We start from the raw sequence: 17,879 nt of genomic DNA, 5'->3' as shown, positions 1-17,879 counted from the left end.
GTTTACTGGTGGGGGTGGGCGGAAGACAACACATAGCAAAGGGTGGGAGAGAGAGGGAAAAAAAGAGTGGTTTGTGGCATTATGTCCGTTAAGTTTACGAGACTTATGAAACTTGCAGCCTGGTAGCGACTGCTGATTTAGCAGGATCTAGGGGCAAATGTAGTAGGCATCTCCTGACATTTCCATCCAGAGCAAGTTACAAGGCATCTGCCAAAGAACCAACATCTCTACCCTCGCAGTCTCTCACATCAGTCGTCTCAGCTTCCCCTAGCACACTTCATCTGCTGCAGCTACAGCGACCATTGTGTGAGTACGTTTCTGTACCTCGGTTTTCCTCCTCCTCCACTTCAGTCACTCCTCAACAAATCCCGAGCCTTCCACCTTCAAATCCAATGCTCCACCACGGCATGAAAACTGCTTACTTCTTGGCTGTCAAACTTGACACGTAGTGAGCTTAAAGCTCTAGACTAACTACAGATATGCTCTGCTGGGCTTCTGGAGTCAAACTTATCTGGTCATAGCTCATAACCTTTGTCTTCAATATCCATTCAAAATCTGTTTAAAACTTGTTTATCCTTTCTAGGATTCTACCAGGAGTCCACCCCTATGTAACTTTATAACATAAGCCTTTAATTATGAAAAAGAAAACAGGCTGCACGAGAAATCAACACACCCACTCTTAACCAGCACACCTCTCCCCACCCTGTTCGTCTTGATGATACACTTAGGTGGGAAACTGTTTATTATCACCAATTATGGAGCAACTCTGTCCTCACTGCAGAACCCCATCATATCAGAGATTGCATAAGTACTGTAAAAATAAGACAGTCCTTGATGTAAAGAGCTTTTGGCAAGTTTGCCCTGGAGAGGACTCTCCTGGTATTTGCTGCCCAAGTCACCTCTCTGGAACACCTTTGCTGTTCACCATACAACAAATAGGGGAAAAACCTCAAGAGAAAACATGCATCTAAAAGTAAATGTCAAACATACTTAAGAAACACTTTTTTACATAGAATTTAAAGTAAAAGTTGGACCATCTACCATGGTGTAACCCCAACAAGCAACTAAGCACCAAGCAGTCACTCGCTCGCTTCCCCTCACCCAGTGGGATGGGGGACAGAATTGGGGAAAAAAAAAAAAGAAAAAAAAAAAGTAAAACTCGTGGGTTGAGGTAAGAACAGTTTAATAGGACAGAAAGGAAGAAAATAATAATGATAATAATAACAATATTAAAATGACAATAATAATAATTAAAGGATTGGAATATACAAGTAATGCACAATGCAATTGCTCACCACCCGCCGACTGACACCCAGTGAGTTCCCAAGCAGCGATTCCTCCCAGCCCCACTCCCCCCAGTTTATATACTGGGCATGACATCACATGGTATGGAATACCCCTTTGTCCAGTTTGGGTCAGCTGTCCTGGCTGGGTCCCCTCCCAACTTCTTGTGCCCCTCCAGCCTTCTTGCTGGCTGGGCATGAGAAGCTGAAAAGTCCTCGACTTAGTCTAAATACAACTTAGCAACAACTGAAAACATCAGTGTGTTATCAACGTTCTTCTCATACTGAATCCAAAACATAACACTATACCAGCTACTAGGAAGAAAATTAACTCCATCCCAGCTGAAACCAGGACACCATCTCAGTGATTTTCACAGGATCAACAGTTTCTTCCCCTACATCGTTCATTGAGCAGTCACTGCAAAGCACAAAAAGACTTGGAAAACAGATCTGACAGGCGCTTGGAAATACTCTTGTTTTCAGGGCTTAAGAGAATTAAGGGCCTGACTCTTCCACTAGCACAAATCAGAAATAAATGCAAAGAGTCACCTGACATTATGCTGCTGTAACACATGTATGCAGCTGAGATGTTGTGCTCGCTTCAGTGAAATAACTTCAGTAACACGTGCAGATTGACATGCAAATAAACCTCTTGAAATTGCACCAAGAGAGGTGGAGAGAGAAAGACAATCTTGATTAAAATTTTTTGAAGGACACTACTATGAGGTGCTTAGTTATGATCAGCTCAACATAAATTATCATATAACCCATTTCCAATGAGAATGCAATATGAACTAAATTTTACACTGATTTATAGCTTATGAAGGCTTCACTGAAAACCCTGGTTGTTTCGCAAGTCCAGGTCAGTGCAGAATTTAGGTTTGTTTTCTTTCATTAAACATGTACGATTGTACATTAGGGGTGGAAGGTCATAGAAATAGCAAGAAAAGGACCTAAAAAAAAAAAAAAGTATCATCCCGCGTAAGGAAAAGATTATTCCCCTGTGCAAAGTCCTAAACCTGTGTTCAGTTTGCCCTAAATTGACTGCAATGATGACATCATTTCAAAGAGGATACATGTAGATTTTGAAAAGAAATACAATGATACAAGTTACGTCTGAAGTCTCTCTCGTATTGACAGATTCTTGATTCATCTTGTCAGACAAAAAGCCCCTACCTGCATCAAGTCCCTGTTTAGTCTGGCAGTCTGCAAAAAGCAGGCAGTGGCCTACCTTAGCAATGAAAAATTCATTTTTCTCTTCTAACCCACTTCAGAGACACTGTGAAGTCTCCTGCTAAAAACCACACAAACTCTAGCAGAGTCCATGTTCTGGTCACAGTTGCAGCGTACAGGCAGAAGAACGGCAGAAATTTTAATTTATTTGTACTGGTGTAAATGAGATCAGAGTCGAAGCTGAGACTGTATGACAAGACTAGCAACTTGCAAAATTGATTATTAAAAGGCTATCCCATACAAAACAACAGTCACACATGGGGAGTTGGATTTTTGACGATACTTGGGTTTTGTCTGTAGGTTTGGGGGTTTTTTTTAATTATTATGACATGTCATTAACCTGTTCAGGCATTATCTCCCTTTAATTTTCCTTGTTGCTTTTAATAGTGTATTTCAAGATATCAGCAAAATATCTCTCCTCCTTCACATTAGCTCTGCTCATGCAACCCTTAGAGCTCAAAGACTTGTGTGATTAATAGCTCTGCCAGCAATTCCTATTTAAAAACTATTCCTATTTTATCTCTTTTTACCCTCTCCTAGATTTTCCTCTACTCTCTGTGCAGAGTACCCACTGCCAGAGTCTTCATGCAATTCAAAACTTTGCAACTTTATTTCTCACTATTCCATTTCCACTTGAAGGTGGTCCTGTCAACTTTGTTTCACTGGATAATAACCAAGCAACTTAAAAGCACAATCCTACAAGTAGCTGAGTGCCCACTATTGATGTAAACCAAAAGCTGTAATTTAGCATCTTTGAGAGAGCTCAGCACCTTGCAGGATGGTATCGGTGTGTTTCAGCTTGCTAAGCTGTGATTCGCCGGTGCCCCTGCTTTTCAGTCAGAAGTTGGCGTTACCTTCTAGTCTTGGATTTCAAGAAAACAGAGGAAGGTATTTAAATAAGATCACACAGGATCCATCACCGAGCAAGGAACATAAGTTCCTTATTGCAAGCCTCCCAAGCGAGCACTGGAAGTGTAAGTTATATTCTCAAAATTATTCTGTCATCCCCCTGACAATTTACTTTTTTTTTTAAATATCTAGTGCTTCTCGACTCTGTTTAGGTAGCCATGTCTCCTCAATATCTCATTCAGGTGTAGCACGGAAAAGTCTAACAACCCTGGGCTGGCAGCCAAGCTTGCCAGTGACTGACGCTCGCTTAACTGAGCAAAGATTTGCTCTGCTCCAAGCAGGAGCCTGACTACACAAGGAGCAGCAGTGACAGCGAGGGTGCAGGCTTGCATCCTAACAACGCCGTTTCCAGCTTGTGCTCAGGCAAGTGGAACCAGCACTTAAGCTGAATGCTAAAAGGCTTCAATCTTCTGCTTCTTTCCAATTCACCTCCTGTACAAACCCAGAACTTTTCAGTAAGAGCGGCACATTAGGGTAGTTACATCGCTAATCCGGGCATAATTTTAAGCTCAATGAAAGGCGATTTAAATGTCGAAGGAGGAGGAAAGCAAAGGGAGGCACAGAAGAGAGGAGGTGGAGAGGAATGAATTGCTTAGAATACATTTTTAAAAATGTATTCTTGCCAGTAAATGATAGAAATAAATCAGCAGTATGAAGTCACTGGTAGCTGGATTTAAAACAGAGTTTATGACCATTTGCTAAGGGGCCAACATAAAGCATAAGCAAAACTAATAAAAATACCGCTTCCACGAGCAATGACAATGTTAAGCTGTTGGAACAAATTCTTTGATTTAAACAAAACTACACTTCTCCAAACATAGACTACAGGCGAATTTAACAAAATCTCTGCCCCAAAGGTTTTACTAACCAGTCAATGATTGGGGGGGGCTAACAGAAGCAAAAATACGTAAGTGAAGTCTGTGCCTAGCAGAAATATGCGGATACCTAAATCTCTTGCCTCACTTGGAAAAAAAAAAGATAATCTCATTTTCCATGGAGAGCAACTGAAGAATTACAGCTTTCATATAAGCAATTCCATGATTATTAACAACTGCCCCCCCCAATCTCTCTTTTTCTTTTCTTTTCCTTTTTCTTTTTTTTTTAAACCGAGGATGCTTTTTATTGAATAGAGATAATTAAAAGAGGTAAAATGCTCTGGTGGTACTTAGTTTGAACCCAAGTGGACTAGAGGGATGTAGAAAAGAAGTCAGAGTTGGTCTCATGCATATGATTTCATCAACATTCACACAGTATTGGAATCTAGTCTCCGATGCTTTTCAGTCTTGGAGAAGTTGCTAACTATGACCCCATTTATCAAACATACTAACAACGTACCGGTCAAAGAGTATGCCCTTTACATATCCAGTGGCCTGATGTTGGGTTTGACGTGCAAAAACCACTGTACCAAGCTGTGAACAGCAATGAAGTTAGCCTTGTCTGTGGACTGAGATAACCCCTTAAACTTTTCATCTCTTAAAACTTTGGTTTACATTTCAATTAGGTCACAGGCAAAATCCATTTGGTCATGTCAATCTACAGATGACATAGCTTGATCATAAAAATCATCACAGAGCTAAGTACAATTGGTAATCTCGATAGCAGGCAAAGATACTCTAAATTAGAAATGTGTGGGTGGGTTATGCATCTGTACTATCTATCTTCAGTAATCCATCCGCTAAGTTGGTTTTTTTTATACATCATTCTTAAGTGAATATAAAAGTGGAAATAAAAATAACCCAACTAAGGTATACTAAGAAATAAACATTAGTGGGAATGGGCAGGAAAAGCAAGAGTGGAAGTGAAGCCTTCTCAAAGAAAGACCCTACAGTCCACAAACATCTAAGAGATCCTGCAGCCAGATCTCTGCTTCGTCTTTCAGGAGACAGAAAACCAAAGATCACCGAAAACTTGGGCACCATTAATACTGAAATGGCTGCTTTCCCCCCCTCCCTTCCTCTCTCTGGGATTTTTTGAACCTGGATCTTATAATTGAAAGCCAGTGGATTAAGCATAACACATCAAACCACTGTTAACACCCAGTCTCCCGCAAGGCTGAATCCTAACAACTCTGTTTTCTGCCTACAGTATGTGCAAGCAAGTGGAACCACCACATGCACTGCATGCTAAAGGCCACAGCCTTTGTCTTCTCCAAGTTCTGTCTATTTCAGAGGCTAACATGCTGCAATTAGTCTAATTAATGTGAAACAATGAGCTGTGTTACCACTTATCAAATTGATTGTTCCCCTATCAAAACAAAACAGGCTGGCTTTTTGATGTAATTTCAAGAGATGATTTGAAATGTCATGTTGCTGCAAGCCAATTACCTTATGACTGGAGTCACGGTCAACAGAATACATAATTAGCACGAGTTTGGGAAGGCTGCTTACTGCTAGTATGCTAATTAACTGTCTTTTGTCATAAAACAAAAAGGTTGTAGCGAGGGTTGTGAAATAGGTCTTTTTTATTTACATTTCTTTGTGCTTATCAACGTGAGGCATGACAATGCAAAAGAATGGGAAATTTTAATTCCACTACTTCAAATTAATACTGAGCTGCAAGGTCAGGCATGGTGTTGGACTACAAGCAACGTTCAACTCTTCCGCGTGCAACATGCGGGCTGCACCCTCTGCCCACAGCGCGGTAAAGTTAAGCATCAAGTGAATCTCATACCAAAGAGCCGCTGAGTAGCACCTACGAGACAACTAATAGGCACTTGATGGGTGCCAGATGCTCCTTTCCAGAAAGGAGGAGAGTACCTAGGATAGACCGAGCGTGCCGGACGCTGTCCTGCCAACCCCAAACTGCTCCATCACACCTCTTCCTAAGCACCCTCCAGAAAGCTGAAAAAACTGAAGTAGAAACAAATGACGTTATTACTTCTGCTTCAGCGTGGTGCTCAAAGAACACTTAACGAGGGCGTGCAGGATAGCAAACGAACCCTGCTTGTAAGTAAAAAGCTTCATAATTCAACTGCTGCCACCTCTTCTCCGTCACCTCATTTGTGTGATAAATTTTGTATTCCTCAGGCATTCGTTAAAGAGCTGATCCTGCACAGCGCTGGGTGCCCTCTATACCTATAGGTTTCCAAGGAAGCTGAGGAGCTCATTACTTTGCAGGATAAAGATCTACCAGAAAGAATCTGAACTTAAAAGCCGGCTGTCAGCGGCTCCCACTCTGCCCTCTCTCATGCCGGCACTGCTCCGTGCGCCGCCACGCGAGGGTAACAGAGGGCAGAAATTAGCTTAGTGAATCATCACTAATTCCTACCAATTTAAATTCTGGTTTTCTTTTTCCTGCCTATAATTCAGCACTTTATCTAAGGTTTTGCTTGGCCTGAGCGACTCCTGAGAGCAAGGTCTGGAATTGCTGGAAGTTTTAATGATGTTGTTTCACTAACAGCTGCTGACTTACGAATCCTCCTATTTGTCATAAAAACGATTTTGTTTCTCTGTGCATGCTTGGTTTGAACCACTACAGAGATAATTCTCGTGCTTCTTGATAGCCCTTAAAAGCAAGAGAGATGCGTAAATCACTCTCTTATAGAGAGGAGAAATTAAGTGTTCAAAACCTAGATCAAAAGTTGTCAAGCTTGCCTTTTCTGAAGACTTAGTTTAAATTCAAACCCAGTCTACTCCAGGTTGGCAGGAAGAATCGTAAAGTTTCAAGTCCAGAAACAACATGGAGTGGATCACCTTTAAGATCATGGTATGAAATCAGTTGGCATTCCTAAGTTATTTTCCTGATTTCTCTCTCCAATCTGAGCTGAACTCAAAGTGTAATAAAATTAGGTATGCATGCAGGAAGGCTAAATTTTTATCTTAAATGAGGAAACCTATAACGAACAGGAAAATGCTCATTTCTTCTGGTGCTGTCATTTACTAGAATCAACATCATCCTTCCTGTCTTTATTCAGCAGAGAAAACAAAGCTAATCCCAATTTCTAAAGAGCTGGCTAATAAAGGAGTCAAGGGATCATTAGTCTAATTAACTCATTCCTGTTTTCAGTTTACATTTCATTATGCTATTACACTCTTTGAAATGTCAATTTTTAAATACCATAGAAAACTGTTTAACATATAGACATTACGTTCAACAAATCTAGGGACATATAGAACAGTTACTCAATATTAGTAAATTAATAGTATCCAGGTATGCAACTAAACATCTCCCAGCTAAAGCATTATTATAAACTTCATTTATTGATACAAAAATCAGGGAGATATTTCAGTGACACTTGGCCCCTTGCTTTATGTGGTGCTTTTGCTACCCGAGTATTTCATAATACTCAGGTAGATGCCCTTGCATCCACTTTTAGTAATCAGACTATTTTATTCTGAACCAAAATAAGTCAGTATGCTAAGCTACAACTTGCTGTCAGTTTGTTTTTTCTTCTTTTTATTGGGTGTCGTTCTATGGCTTAATACAATGAGTCACCTACTGTACTTTAAGTCAATTTTTAAATTGATTTAATGAGTCATTGAGTCATTTACTGTCTTTTAAGTCAATTTTTAAATAAATGCAACTTCTGTTAAGTTGATGGTAACTTCTGTAACCAGCTGTTTGGAAACAATCAACCTGAGTTAACCGTGCAGGCTTGTACTGCTACACTTGCACAGACAAGTACAAGTTTTATAAAACAATTACATTCTTGATATCGATGAAATACTAGCTAATAATACGTGTGTGCACACAAAAGCAAATAGGAAGAGAAAAAGCCTGTAGGCACGTACACGAACACACATTTGCCTGTGTGTACCTCTGAACATCTCACATGCACTGACTACCTACTTGCTGGGGAGCAAACAGCTTTTGCTTAGCATTTAATCCAGTAAATCACTAAACGTGTGTAATGCTACACATGACTTGTCCCTGAGCATCTCTTGGATTATTCACATGTTTTAAGTTAGACATATATCACAAACTGCTGTGATCACAGCCTGAAGTCCAGAGATGTTTTGCCAGTGTGCTTCTTTGTAGGGAAATGTCTGCAGGAGTCTGGGATACCTGAGCAATTAAGATGCGCACGACTGGCACTATCTCCTTGCTATCTTCTTTTCCAAATGCCCCATGATGAGATATCCCCTCCACCTGCCTGGGTCTCCTCCAAAAAAGTCTTTTGTCCTACGAATTTGCACAGTACATACACCGACTATCATCTCAGTAGTTGACAGAATCAGGCTATGTGTGCCAGAGTACACCCGTAACATTCTCCCAGTGAAAATGTCAGACATCGTGATTCCTTTGTATGTATTTTAAGGGATGCTAATGATTGCTTGCGCTGACTCCAACTCACAGGCAAAATGAAGACAGACACATTGAAATGGGAATGAAGCATGACAGCAGCTCTTACATAAATATGATCCAGGCATCAATTATATCTGCTACAGCATGGGCCCAGTTATTAGTCATGCTGGATAATAGGTAGAGAGATCTGATCCTTATGTATGTGTGAGCCTTTTTTTGTGTCCGAGATTCACCGAACCACTTCTTAAAACTTTCTGATATCATCTGGCCTTTACCTACAGCAAAAAGCTTACTAGTTAATTCCCTGGTTGTTGTAATTTCTGAGAACTGGAATTTGGTCTTCTGAATAGTCTGGACCCTGGCGAGACCTCTACAGCATCTCTATAACATCCTCTAATTGTGACAGTGCACTAACATAAGTTTAGCTCTTCTGTGCTATAGATGCTACAGAAGTGAAGAAAGGTTTGGTTTAATATCCACCTGTTCAGTCAATCACAGGAAAAGAAGCCCTTGCCAATCCCTAGCAAATGGAACATGTGACTAGATATCCCACTGGCTGGAGGACATGACGCAGCTATTCGTGATCTGCGTTTTTGTGTAGCTGTCCTTGCATTTTAGGAGGGAGGAGGATTCAGCTTTAGGCACACAAGTTTTAAAGTTTGTCCGAGAGTACAAGCTTACGTTAGAAATCTCTTACCTGGTGAGACACGTGGCTCCACCTCAGGATGAGACATATATTAAGAGACATTTATTCAAAATTTGAAATTGAGGGCGAAATTTGAACAGTGACAACCATTCGCGAGCAACCATATGCTACAGAATCCATGCAATGCGTTTCTGGGATAACAGTACAGGGACCCCAGGTCTGCAGGAAGCAGAGGACAACACCATTCTGCTTTTTGTCACCAGCAATAATACACTCGAGGAAAAGAAGTGCCTTTAAAAAAAGATATAACGGAGGACTGTGAGTACAGTACATGGATTATTTTTAATGGCTTAACAAAGATTAAACTGCATCCATTAATTAATATATTTTGAGAAGGCTAATGAAAAATAACATATCTATCTGTTAAAAACATAATACAGGTATCTTTAATATCAGCTCCACTTTAGGAGGACTGAATCCGGAGAGGAACTGTGGCTAACGAGGTACCTGATAACGCTTCTGCAATACGAGGTGAGCATTAGCTCTCATTAATTCATGTTCTTAGTGTTATTCAGCATCACAGGCTGACCCAACGTGATGTAACAGGATGTGGCATGCCAGAATGCATCACAACGTGTTCAGAATTGTAAAAGCAAACAAACCCTCGACAACTAAACTTCCCTGCAGCCCCTGGTATGGAGTTCGGCATTCCTGATCAGACACTGTCTCAGCTTTATTATCAACGTGTTATACCTCCCGTTGGCTGTTCAATGAGTATTTTCTCTCATCTGTTTTCTAAACCAGCCAAAGCAGGTCAATGCATCTTCATTTAAAAACAAAAGCACAGAATGCTGCTTAAAGCTTTGACTTACTGAGGTCTTTTATTTTCTTTCCCTCTGTGTGTTTCTACCTGGTTTGTCCCAAATCAAGCATTGCCAAGAGAAGACCAAGGCGATTAGGAGACACACACTGTTATTTTAGCAAATCCCTTAAAATAAAAAAATAAAAAAAATTAGGACTTGAAAGAAGCCTGAAACATTAGAGTAAAAGCAAGTACAAAAGCAGGAGCTACGGCACTGTACGCCCCGTCTAACAAGGTGTTGAGCACCGAAGCCCAGGGGACTCTTGGTGCTCTCGCTGTGAAGATTAGACAAGAGCACTCGCGCAGGACACAGCAGGAATATGAAGGGACATGAAGTGAGCAATCCCAGCAGACAGCCTGTTGAAATGTCAGTCAGGCACTCTGCCTCCACCACCTTTCACAGAGCTAAACATCTCTTTATGTCAGAACAAATTGGGCGATCCTCAAATCTTTTTTTCCTCTCCCCTGACTTCAATGCGATGCCGAGCGCTGGGAAGGAGAGCGGGAGGAGAGCGGGAGGGAGCGCGCACAGACAGTTCAGTTCAGTTCACATGAAAGCGCCCTGACACGCTACAAGACTGAATACTGATATTGGCAACTCTTACAATCTTATCAGGGAGGCAGGAGCGGCAGCAGCCGGCGTGCTACAGACCTTCCCCCTTTCCAATTACACTGGGTGGCTGTTCCTTTCCCAAGCATCCTGCAATGTCCTTTGAAAATAAACTCCTGGGCTTGATCAAAGGCCACAAAAGCAAACATGTCATTTCCTTATTTACGAGCATATTTACTTATGTCATCTTTTTCTTGTTTCTACTCCTACCTTCTCTCGTTAGTCCGTTAAGGAGGTCGAATTTTAACCAGTGTCTAGCACAGTGCTCAAATGGAGACCGGTGAGCGACCGCAATCTTATTTTAAACAATTTGGTTTCACTTGCAAAATTCTGTACAGGGTGTTTGGTTGGGCTTTTTTGACCACAAAAACGTACACAGAAGTTATTTTTGCAGCACAACAACAATAAAGAAACCTTCCCACTGACTTCTGTGAATCTTAGAGAGGTCTTAGTATGACTATAAAGAGATACAAGAATTACTTTGATTGATATCTTTTTAAAATTTGATTCAATAAGTGAAATATTGTCTTAAAAATGATCAGACAATTTTCATTCTTAAAAAAAAAAAATAAAAAAAAAATTAAAGGAAAACAGAAAACTTAACCCAGCCACAACAAAGAACTCTGTGAAATCACCGGAATATCTGCCTTGAAGAACAGCAAGATTAAGCTGCTCGTCCACCTTTAGGTTATAAAGGTGCCAAATAATAAAATTCCTTCTAAAACAAGTATGTACCTAAAAAAAAACCAACCCAAGCAACACCCCCACACACACCCCTCAAACACCATAAAAAAAAATAAAAAATCTGTGGTTTTAAAAAATGCAAAGTGAATATTCAATAAGAAAATATAAGTAATTGGTCACTGTCATGCCTGGCCACCTACTCTGTAGATCGCAGGTCTATTTCAAGCATGATCATTTATACAGAATGATCAATTTCTAAGACTTTATTCTGGATAATATCTTCTAAAAGTTGCCTAAAGGTTCTAATATTAATTGATTATAAAGATCAGATACATTACATTAAAATTTCAAGTTTCTATTTATGACATTCAGGCAGGCAAATGCCTGTGTGTATGGCTCAGACATTACCAGACCATTTACTGCCCATTACCGCCAAGAAAAGCAGCCCATACTAGAATAAACTGTGCAGCATTTCTGGCATTCGTTAAAGGAAAAAAGCTTTATAAGAAAAAGAAATACCACTGATTTTTACAGGTGTTTAATAAAGATAAGCTGAAAAAAGGGTTCCTATTTTAAGCTTGGTGATAGCTAAAAATGCATTCAAATATGTTCAAAAGCAATCTGAAGTCTCCTAAAAATGGGTGTTTAAAAGTATTCAAGAAAACAGTAAAAATGCAAATAATATTTGTCACATTATTGTAGGATATGGGACAAAAATGCTCATAAATTCAAAGAACCCTGCTGAGGCAAACTGCATTTCATTTAAATATGACATTATTTGGGAGTCATTAAAACAGGAATAATGTTTATCGGTTGCATTGTAAAGGTTACTATGAGAAAACAGCAAAAGTTTGTCCATAGTAGAATGAGTGGTGCAAGCGTAACACCCTTAATTTTAGTTGTTGTAGTTGTGCCATGGGAAATAAAAAGACTTAATGTAATTGATAATTCACTTCTGTAGAAATACTACAGTAAAAATAATGAGGAAGAACCTGTGTTTGCAAGAACCTTGGTCCAATATTCTAATGTCCTTCATATACATTACAATGAGACTGATTTAAACAAAACTAAAAAGAAAAGGGTGCCAATCGTGACTGCTGACTTTCCATTCAGAAATGTCTTCATTCCTGAGAAAGAAGAAAGTATACCGTGCCTTGTGATTGCTACAAAATATATACAACTGCTCTCCTCCTTCCATTCAAACATCTTCCCTGATTTAATTTTTTTTTTAATATGGAAATATAGATGCACTAATGGGACCTTTAGGCTACACAGAAGTGGGCTAATATGTTGGTTTTAATATAAAAAGCCTAACTCTCACAATTAAAAGTGTCTAACCTTGCCGAAGAGAGACGTTTTCTAGCTATAGCCATGAAGAACCTTCTGCAACTTGAGTTGAAAAGCTTTCATTTACGTGGACTTGCATAAGTCTGTCTATACTCACTTCTAAAAACATAGTGAAATAATGCTAAAAGACCCCCAAAACTCTGGAGTTTCCATTTTGAACCTCAAAGTGTTCCCTGCAGTCAATCAGCAGCATTAATTGCTGGTTATTTGTACATGGAAATCAAGATGTAGATGCACGCAGAGGCCTTGATTACACAGACATTTAGTCAGTGGCTTGACTATTGTGAGTAGTTTTTGGAGCAGCAATCAAATTAAGCATCCCATTAAACATCTGATGTAGGTAAATCAGCTCCCAGGTCTCAAAATTTGATCCATCTTGCCTTCCTCCATCTATTAGATTCATTTGTATTTGTAAAAATCAATCATGCACTTGCCTTAGTCTTGCTTTAATTCTGTCAATGAATTTAAACAGATCACATACAGCACTTTGATGTAGTTTAAATTCAGCTATGAAGACCCATTATGGTTCTGAGTTAAAATAATTCTGCATCATGCCCCATTAGACAGTGGCTTACCTAGAAGAGATGCGAGTCCCCTGGACTGCCCATGAACTGGTCTCTCTTCCAACCCATGCTGTGTCTGTTCCCTTCCAATACATATTGGGCCATGCAGTCCGAGGGGACAGAGAAAGGGGCTGGGATGTTAGACGACTCTTACTAACGAGGCAGAACTCCCTCAGACACGCACGCGTTACTCCCCGAGTCGCCACCTTTGTCAGCAGCTATGGCTGAACAGGGTTTTGGGGAGGACCCAGCAAAACGCTCGCCAGCCAGGCACCGTTCTCACCTAGCGCCTTCAGCCAGAGCTCAGCGTTGCTATGATTCAAAACATGTTTCTACTAAACGTCTTTTTTTTTTGGTGGTAGTACAATCTGTACTACTATATTTTCCCACCTCTCAGATAAAACGCGTGGCCTTTCCTGAAGCTGCTCTAAATAGAAACCGGAATAACGCCAGCAGGCTTTTGCTGAAGACCTCCACAGTGGGCCCACTCTGCACTGCACCACGCGGTACGCCATCTCCCGCAATCTTCACGTGGCCTACGCCAATTTGTATTCATGTTATCTTCTTGGAGCTTGAAATTGATTTGTGATGTTCTCTCTGAAGACTCACAATTTACATAGTTTGCCATTATTCCTGTGTCACACACTACTCCATGTTGTGGGCTAAATTCTTCGCCACAGAAGCGGTCAGGCGTGGGCTTAACTTTAAGCACAAGAGGTCCTATGGGACGTCCCTGCTACTGCTCACATGCTATACTTAAGCACACGCTTATTTACTTTGTCGTGCAGTAGCCGATACCCAACATATCTTCTTGGAACAATTAAGAGTGGACGCACAATAACTGCAAGCAGAATCGGGTTTATTGTCTCCACAGATTTGCGCTAATATACCAATGTCTCAAGGCATCACTTCATTTTCATAACAAGGAGGAGATTTAATTTCTGTGGATTTCTGTAAAAAGCAATTTGGAAACTTTGCAACAATGATATTGCTTCCCATAAATGCCAAATTGGTAAAAACATCATAAGAGGCAAACATAGCACATTCACAATATCATTTTTTCTATCTTAAGTACCAGCATTATTCAAAGACATTATACTGCTAAGTATCCAAATAATTCATTCATTTTAAGGATCAAAAGCATAATATTATTTTGTTAAATTAAGCTTTCTCTTTTCCAAATCCCTCTTTTCCACTTAAACTGAGGGAATAAAGGCATCTGAAAATGCCTCTATGCGTGAGGCTTTTATTTTCAGGTTTCAGGGTTTGTTCTGCTCTGGTTGGGGTGCGCACTTGCCTTCTTGCTGAGTACCAACACGCAAAAATAATTGCAATAATAATTGTAATTCCCCGCTTTGGGTCATAAACGAGCCTCAGGTATCACCACGTTGTTCCTACCTTCCATTGCTAGCAGGAAGGAGGAGGTTGGCAAGGGAAAACATCGCTTACCTTTAACTTACTGGCACCACTGTAATACAGTATCTCTAGTTAAAAAGAAATTGTAATAACTGAAAGTGACTGTTTAAAATGATAGCAAAGATCAAAAGTTCTGACTGTGGTAGGTTGCGGGGGGGGCAGACAGCCCAGTTTTAAGCGCACCCCATTAATTGATGAACATCAGGGCTTTGTGGTCATTTAACACTCCCTATAAATGAAGACTTGATAACAGTTATTGATCTCAGTTTTCCTGGAAGAGGATCCTTAGGCTCAGCAGTGAGCAGTTTTGCTTCTCTCGGTTCATAAATACAAGAATAAAGCTATTGCTCAAATGCCACCCTAACTGCAGAAAATGAAATAAAAGTAAAATTTCAATACAGTGTGGAAGCAATACAGGTGTATTTCCACAGGGTTTTTTGAGTAGATATCCCAAGGTTAATATAATCTCAAATTTCCTTATGGAAAGTGCAGAATTGCCACAGCTGACCCCTGCTATCATTTGAAAATATTTTCTTAGTGAATGTCTGCTCAAACCATAGAAGTTATAATTTACTGTTCTTATTTATTTATTGAGCTTCCCTGTGTTACCACGGAACTTGAATACCTCTGAACATTAATGTGTTCAGCCTAACAACATACAAGATGGGACTACGAGCATCCCTGCTGCCCAGGCAAGCAGCTGAGGCAGGGAATGGGGAGCATTGGGTTGTTGCATCCCCAACACAACTGCGTCACAAGAAACAGCTGGAAACAGCTATCTCTCCTGTCTTATTCTTTTGTCATTCAAAACTTCTCCCCATTTTCCTTCTCTCTAGCTTTTTCTCCCTAAAACTCTGCTATTGGCTTGTCAAATCAAAAGCTGATTTTGAAAACTTTCTGTGACGCTGCCAGAAGCACCTACATCACTGATAATATATTATCACACGATTTAAACAGAGAAAATTAATCCCCTCTCTCTCTTTCCATCTCCCCTTCCCCAAAATCAGAAAAACAATCTCTACATCTCCTGACCCCCAGTTCAGATTAAACCTGGATGTCGAAGAAGAGACCTAGAAAGAGGTGCACGTCCCTTCCAACGCGGATTTAAGGAGAAGCTACACAAGTAGATGAACTGTTGAACTCAGTCCTCTGTCTTAAAAATACATTTCATTGGGGTCGTTAATGCATGATATAAGTACCCAAAAGATGTAACAGAATTCTGAAAAATGAATTAAGGACGTATTGCCATCTCCAGCAAAATAATAAAAGTAGAGAGATTAAGAGGCAGCATATCTTTTTGAATTGTAAAATAGGTTTATAGGTCTTCTAATAACAACCTTTACTCAAACCTTACATAAATAGGCTTATATGATACAAATATTATGTGGGCTATGTGGAAACTACAAGGTCCCTAATCATGTTTAGGGATTACTTGACAGAACAGAGACATTTCATTCCTATTGGACCTAGGGATTACAGCAAAGAAACATCTAATATTCCATTTTTTAATTTCATGCATTTTTTATTTACCTTTAATGATGCTGTATATATTCATCATCCTGAAATATTAAAACAGTATGAAAAAAGTAATAAATTGGTGGAAAATTTAGGGAATGGGAATGCAACAGCACGCAAATCATACACTATCAAGTGCTTGATACACATTTAAAATTACTGCCTAGTACAGCAAAGCCAAATTCCTGGCAGATTTCTGAAGCGCAAAGTCACAATAAGAAGATCAGCAGAACAGACTGAAATAATAGAATATTCATCCCCCTAATCCATATGCAATTCTTTAGGGCTTTTTTTTAACAATGCATATGAGGTCTGACTGTATTCAGGATTTAAATAAGTTGTCTCTCTCTCCCCCCCCCCCCCCTCACTCCGTATTTTTGTTAAAAAAAAGTATATACAGTTATCATTTCTGCTCTACTGCACCCACATTGACAAGGTTAGCACATCCTCTCACACCTCAGATGAAACAATAGCATTTTAAACAACAAAAGTGTTAAAAGAAATACATTTATTCATACCACTGAAACCTCCTGCAACGGCTTTTCCCAGTTATCCTGGGAAAGGGATTTTTTTCTTTAAAATTTTTTTTAACTCTTTCCTACTTCATTCTAAATAATTACTGTTAATTTAAAGCAATTTCTCATTTAGTTATTGGCAATAAAATTTTGAAACCAGTATTAAATCTTTGAGATCATGCCTTGCTCTCCAGACAGATGTAATTTTAGATGTAGTATTGTATAAAGGGACAGAGACCTAAAGACAAGTAAATCATCACTCAAAAGACAGATGCTGATGATAATAATGATACATGTAGAAAACGTGCGTGAGGATGGGTGATGGGGAGGTGTAGTATAAAACTTCCATTGCCATGCATGATTTTACTGAATTACTTTCAAGTAGTGCAAAGCTACAACTGAGTTACAGATGTTCTTCCAAATGGGAGCATGAAGAAATTCATACCCTATCATACAGACATACAAAGCCTGATCTTGAGATCAAGCAGGTTTTACACAGGTTTAACTCTCTGATTAGGCTGCAGAATATCAACACCACAGACACGTGATATAAAATGAGGATATAAAAAGAATGTATCCAAACACAGGACATTTGCAACAGTAATATGCACGTGGACTTGCTAAATAAAGGTGCCTACATGCGATAGTTACGATGGCCACGTGCAGAAAGCAGCTTTCACAACCATCACGACAGTTCTTGTCACAACTCAGTGAGGCGAAGGAGCACTAGGACAGGTGATGCTACATGGAAAGCCATCTGGTAAGTGAGAAAGAGCAGCCACATCCTGTCGAAACCTGAATACCTAAATGTAGCTACATCCTATTTGTAGTAACAGGTCTCATGAGAAATGGCCCAGGGTGTAGATTGCTGCCGAGCATTTACCAGGACTTTGGGTTTCTACCTGGTGACGAACATGCTGATCCAGCCCCCTTCAAATCATGCTCATGTGTTATTAGCCAAACTATGATATCAATTAACATTGCAATTCAAATTGCAATGTTACTGTTTTAATTCGATAGAGACTAAACAAGCAATGTAAAACACATTTAAT

The 17,879-nt window shown here is 39.8% G+C and overlaps 1 protein-coding gene and 1 long non-coding RNA gene across 14 annotated transcripts in view; one reads left to right on the top strand and one right to left on the bottom strand.

The window, feature by feature from the left end:
* ESRRG (estrogen related receptor gamma) overlaps nucleotides 1-17,879 on the bottom strand; it is a 386,503-nt gene that overhangs the window by 211,208 nt on the left and 157,416 nt on the right. The window contains exon 1 of one of the 13 annotated variants that reach the window (XM_075042639.1): nucleotides 16,328-16,339. The exons of 11 other annotated variants lie outside the window; for them this stretch is intronic. The gene's annotated coding sequence lies outside the window, so the exon portion shown is untranslated. Of the gene's footprint in view, nucleotides 1-10,187; nucleotides 10,204-16,327; nucleotides 16,340-17,879 lie in introns of those variants that run through there. One more of the 13 variants, XM_075042638.1, reaches the window with a different exon arrangement.
* LOC142037916 (uncharacterized) lies at nucleotides 9,326-10,902 on the top strand. Its single transcript, XR_012652465.1, has 3 exons — nucleotides 9,326-9,633; nucleotides 9,772-9,846; nucleotides 10,246-10,902. It is a non-coding gene; the product is annotated as an uncharacterized LOC142037916 (long non-coding RNA).

The sequence above is a fragment of the Buteo buteo genome, chromosome 12 (genome assembly GCF_964188355.1).
Source record: "Buteo buteo chromosome 12, bButBut1.hap1.1, whole genome shotgun sequence".
NCBI lineage: Eukaryota > Metazoa > Chordata > Aves > Accipitriformes > Accipitridae > Buteo > Buteo buteo.
The sequence above is the reverse complement of the archived record's forward strand: the minus strand, read 5'-3'. Positions and strand labels throughout refer to the sequence as shown.